This window comes from Marmota monax, unplaced genomic scaffold (assembly GCF_021218885.2).
Source record: "Marmota monax isolate L192 unplaced genomic scaffold, Marmota_monax_Labrador192_F-V1.1 WCK01_AAM20220418_F8-fsc00002, whole genome shotgun sequence".
Lineage (NCBI taxonomy): Eukaryota > Metazoa > Chordata > Mammalia > Rodentia > Sciuridae > Marmota > Marmota monax.
In genome coordinates this window covers 30308040-30314160 of record NW_026693571.1, presented here as the reverse complement: position 1 = coordinate 30314160, position 6121 = coordinate 30308040, and positions in this window count along the sequence as shown.

The following is a 6121-nucleotide window of genomic DNA, read 5'->3' as shown; positions in this document are numbered from 1 at the left end:
TAATAAGCAATCAGAATTAATTTTATGAAAATGGTCTATGGTTGAGTGAAAGAAAGCCATAGATTTTGAAATACTTGCAAGAATGAAGGTGTATTTTGATAGAAAGAGGTTTTGGAAGAGGAAAGAAGAGATAATTATCAGATAATACCTATTATGAAAGTCTGTTATTGCAACTTGGGGAAGTATGTGAAAAACAGTTTTATATTGGAGGGGACAAAGAAAGAGAATACAACAAAGAAAGCAATGAATATTGTGAGAATAAAAAACAGAAAAGGTAATCCTAAAGAGTATTGTTCTAATGTCTCGGCTGGTATATATTATGTTTTCATGATACCCTCTGCTTGATCCTAAGTTTGGGGGATTTACATTTTGACACTTCTTTAGAGGGAGTACACTTCCATAAAGAGTACACTTTAATCAAGAGCCAGAAATTAAAAATAAGATGACCCAGGTTTGAGCACTGGTGCTGGAGGATGATGGAACTTCCCTTTTCACTGGGGTTTATGGTTATTTCTCTGAGGCTGAGGCTATAACTCAGTGGTAGAGCACTTTCCTAGCATGCACAAGGCCTCAGTTCAATCCACAGCACAGGGGGAAAAATAAAATAAAAAGATTAGTTTTCAGTGATATCAATTTCAGAAAACTAAGCTCTCATTTTAAATGGAGAAAAAACAATCTTAACTTCATGGTAAGTATAGGTATAATGTAAAATTCCATGTAGTATTTTAGAATGTATGAATTGAACAAGTTAAAATATTTGAAAATTTAAGCAGAATAGGGAATTTTTTTTAATACTTTGGGCCCATTATCATTGTATTTGAAGACTATTAGTGTGACCCATTAGAAGAGGATTGGAGATCAATCAGGGCTGGGGGTAAAATCTTACACCAGGGCAAATTAAGTTTGTTTGTTTGTTTTTCCTGCCAGATTGTCAGCCTTTAAGTGTAACTGTCCACTCATTTTATTGTGTTGAAAGGTTCCCCAAGTTTTGTTCTCATAAATTAACAAACATAACAGTAGGCATTTTAGAGTCAGAAACTACAAAACAGAAAAGGAACTGCAGGAGTATCATATATGCCAATATTACCAAAAATGTACTAAACAACTTCCTTTTCAAATATATACTGCTTCTATTTGTAGGTTAAAATGCTAATACATTGCCTTAAAATCTTGTTCTACATCCAGAGAAAATTCATTGAAAATATATTTTAATATGTTATTGACATTGATGTACTTGATTTTCTTTACAATTCTAATGTCCAAATGTTGCTGATAGGAAGCATAATAAATTGTGAAAACACCTGGCTTATATTTTTGATAGCTGTCAATATCCATGCCACTGACCACCATAAATGGTATTTATTCTAGTATGCAATTAGTGATATTGCTACAGTGTTGAGGCCTTCTGGGAAACTGAAGCAGCTCAAAGCACCCCCCCCCCCATCTTGAAAACCCAAGTTCCTATGAGCAAGTTAGAAAGATCTCAGACATTTTGTTTGGAGTAACAAACATGAGTTTATTAGAAAGGGTAGGAAAGGGGGAAGCGAGTCCTCTCAGAGAGGAGAGGGTTCATGTGCCTCTCCTGCCCTCCAGGTTTATGGGGGTCCTGGGAATTTTCCAGAGGGTAGTGTCCAAATTCACCTCTTGACTTTTTTTGCTGCTTTTAAAATGTATTAGTTTTTTGTAGATATATATGACAGCAGAGTGTATTTTGATATATTATACATACAATTTTCCCTTAGGGATTTTTTTTAGGTGTATTCATATCATCTCTTGACTTTGACTGAGCAGAATCACATAAGGCTTTAGAATCTCAATGGCAATAACCACTCCAGGTTACTGTGGCCCATGCTTTCAAATTGTAATTGGAATTTGTTCTTAGAGATTTTTGTTTAGGGGGAATTATCCTGATCTCTCAGAATTCTGAAATCTAGTCTTGTAAGGGTCACAAAAGTCTCTCAGCTTTAGAGTAACTTGTTTTCTTATCATAAGCATTTTGGACCTGCATTTCTCCTGCAGATAGCAGGTAGTTTGTTGAGGAATGTTACACATCCTGTGTATTCTAGTCAGACAGGACTTCAGGTCAATTGCTTTTAAAATGTGAAGGTATGTGCTGGGCATGGTGGCACACTCCTGTAATCCCAGAAGCTCAGGAGGCTAAGGCAGGAGGATAGAGAGTTCAAAATCAGCCTTAGCAATGGCAAGGAGCTAAACAATTCAATGAGAGCCTGTCTCTAAATAAAATACAAAAAAGGGCTGGGGATGTACCTCAGTGGTTGAGTCTCTCTGAGTTCAATCCCTGGTACCCTACCCTCCCCCCAAAAAAGTGAAAGTTGTGAGTGACAGCAGAGTGGGTCCACTTTATAGAATTATTTTCTTAACCTCATGTTCCCACACTCACATCTATCTCTCCCCTATTAATATTAGAAAAATAAATATATTTCCAATAAATGACATTTAAAGATTTCATGAACTGGAAGACTGAGTCATTTCATTAGTGTTGGGATTATTTTTTCCACAATTTCCCCTTAGGGAAAAGGTTTCAATATTCATTATGAGGCAGTGTGATCACACCTACTTTTGAGGAAAACTTACTTCACTCAGTTCATTTCACAGCGGATTTTCAATATTCTCTTCATTCCATTGATACTTCAGGAAGCCAATATCATTGCCAGTAAAAGAGAAGAGATTGTTTCATTTGAATTTCCTTCTATCACCATAGTAATAATGTATTATGCATCAAATAAGATTAATTATTCTCTTGTATTATGTGGCTTTATAACACTCATCTTATTCAACAAAAATAGCATAATGCAATGTGATCACTATTATGATTAGAAGAATTTTTAATCAGAGCAGAGGGAACAATATCATTTCAAGATTTCTAATATTTCTCAGAAATAATACACAGGCATAATATTTTATTATCTATTTATAAAATGCCCACTTTATCTTCCAGTTCAAGCAACAGTAAAGAATATGTAAAAAGAGGGCCTACCCCACCGTGCGCCACCACCAAAGAGAAGACACCATGCCCACGACTGCACTGCCACATACTGTAGGATGAAACCACACCTTGCCTTGAGAGAAAGGAATACTGTGACCATAGGGAACGGTGCTATGGTTCCCTATTCACCATCGTGTGATTCCACCCAAACTGCCTCCATCTTAGGACATTGTAGCCACTGCCATAACACTATCCATGTGGTAATCTCCACTGTGAGACAACAGACAAAACCAGGAGGCAGCTGCCCATTGCAACACTCTATGCCATGCTGTGGTATCACCAAATAGGCTTCCCAATGCCATTGCACAGCCCATCTTTCCAGTCCCATCTCTGAAAGCAGTCCATCTTGGGACACCTCCACCATCATCTTGGGTTACCTCTGCTGCTGCCTCTGCCACCTTACCTGGGGCAGCTTCAACCTTGGGACACTGACTGGGGCCTGGAAGCCCAACATCAAGGTACCTACAGGTTTGATGCTGCTACCACCATCAACTAGAAATGTGGCCAATTCTGTCTAGGAACAACAATCAGAACCTGGAAGACCATTACCAAGGTCCCTGTGGGCCCTGTTGTAGCAGAAGTATCCCTACTAGGTGTGCTATCAGAAACTAGTCGGTTGCAGAGGCAACAGAGAGCCTTACAAGGGGTTGCCTATCTCTCTTATTTCTCCTTCTAAGAGCCAACTTATTTTGATTACCCTTTCACTAGTCCTATAATACCTCTGTATTCTCACATTCTACCTCATAAACATCACAGCCTACCCCCTGCCCCATTCTCTCTCTGTCCACCATTAGAAATTATAAACCTTATGCAAACCTACTGGCTATGTGGTAGGAGATAAACAAATTCATCATTTCTGTTTATAGCAACATAACTGTAAATTTCAAAAAGAAGCTGATTGATTAATGGCTGCATATTGGTCGCATTGGGCTCTGTAAGCACTGATATTTCCCTTAAAGGTGAGGCATTAGTAACTTATAGGGACAATATAAGACTGTAGAATAGAAGCTGCAATACCTCAGATCTGCACTGCAAGGGAGGAAGACACAGATAACATGAAGAAAACAAGGGAGAAAAGTGCCCTAAACAAACCAAGATATTACAATAATAGAATCCATTAACAGCACAGTAGATGAAATGTCAGAGAAGGAGTTCAGAATGCACATAATTAAAATTATCTGTGAATTAATGAATGACTCAAGTGAAAAAATACAGGCAAAAATTAATCACTCCAACAAAGAGATAAGAGAGCAAATACAGATAACAAAAGATTACTTCAAGAAAGAGATGGAGATTCTGAGAAAAACAAACCAACAGAAATCCTTGAAATGAAGGAAACAATAAACCAAATAAAAAACTCATTAGAAAGCATCAACAACAAACTAGATCACTTGGAAGACAGAACATTAGACACTGAACACAAAATATACAATCTTGAAAATAAAGTTGGCCACACAGTGAAGATAGTAAGAAACCATAAACAGGACATCCAAGAATTATGGGATAACATCAAAAGACCAAATCTAAAATTAATCGAGCTAGAGGAAGGCACAGATTCAAACTAAAGGAATGCACAATCTCTTCAATGAAATAATATAAGAAAATTTTCCAAGCATGAAGAATGAATTGGAAAATCAAATACAAGAGGCTTACAAGACACTCAATGTATAAATTACAATAGATTTACATCAAGGCAAATTATAATGAAAATGTCTAGCATACAGAATAAGGGTATAATTTTAAAGGCCACAAAGAGAGAAATCAGATTTTATAGAGAGGGAGACCAATTTGTATCTCAGCATATTTTACAACCCAGACCTTGAAAGCCAGGAGATCCTAGAACAACATACACCAAGCTCTGAAAGAAAATGGATGCCAACCAAGAATCTTATATCCACCAAAATTAAGCTTCAGATTTGATGAGATAAAAAAATTCTTAGCAGTAAATGAGAACTCCAATATAACATATCAAAATCTGTGGGACACTATGAAGGCACTGCTAAGAGAAAAGTTAATTGCATTAAGATCAGTGAAATTGAAACAAAACAACCAATTGACAAAACAAAAACCTGGTTCTTTGAAGGAATAAATAAAATTGACAAACCCTTAACCACCCTAATGAAAAGAAGGAGAGAGAAAACTCAAATTACTAAAATTTGTAATGAAAAAGGAAATATCACAATAGACACTATTGAAAAACAGAAGATAATTAGAAACTATTTTGAAAATTTAAACTCCAATAAAATAGAAAACCTTGAAGATACCTACAAATTTCTAGAAGTATATGACCTACCCAAATGGAAGTGGGAGAACATACACAACTTAAACAGATCAATTTCAATCAAGGAAATAGAAGACTCCATCAAAAACCTACCAACAAGAAATAGGATTGCATTCATAATTATCAATAAGGTTATTTGAAGGTCATATTTGAATCAAGGTAAATCTTTATTTTATATGGTGGTCTTCTGCTTTCCAGTAGGTCTAGGATTCCTGAAATGCATTCACTGTTGCCAATAGCCCTGCTTGATGATTTTGAATACCAAACTCCATTTGTGGATTACAACATTACTGTTGAGAAATTGTAGTAATTTGTTATATAATATAGTAGCTTGGATGTTTGCTAATATAATCAATATACTTCAGTAACTAGTAACTGAACTAGTAGTTCAGCGTAGGTCTTTAAAAATCTCATTCATACCTATACTTAGCATTTTTTATGTGTCTTCAAGCTCCTTGAACATATTGAATGCAGCTATAATAATTTTTTGAGTGGTATTACCTGCTGATTATATCATCCCTGTCATTTCTGGTTTGGTTTGGTTAATTTTTTCCCTACTGTCGTTTTACTTGTAGCTTCTTTGAATGCCTGCAAAATTTTTATAAGAGGCTAAAAATTTTTAATTTTACTGTATTCTGAATATATTTGTGTTTCTTTTAATATCTCTGAGTTTTAACAGGACTTTGTTGAATTATTTAAAAAGAGTTTGATCCTTCTGCTTCTTACTTTTAAGGTTATTAGTTGAGTCACACTGATTGGGCTATTTTCCCTCACTGCTTTGGTAAAATACTTCTGGATTACATATCAAATGCTATGGAATGATCATCATAGAG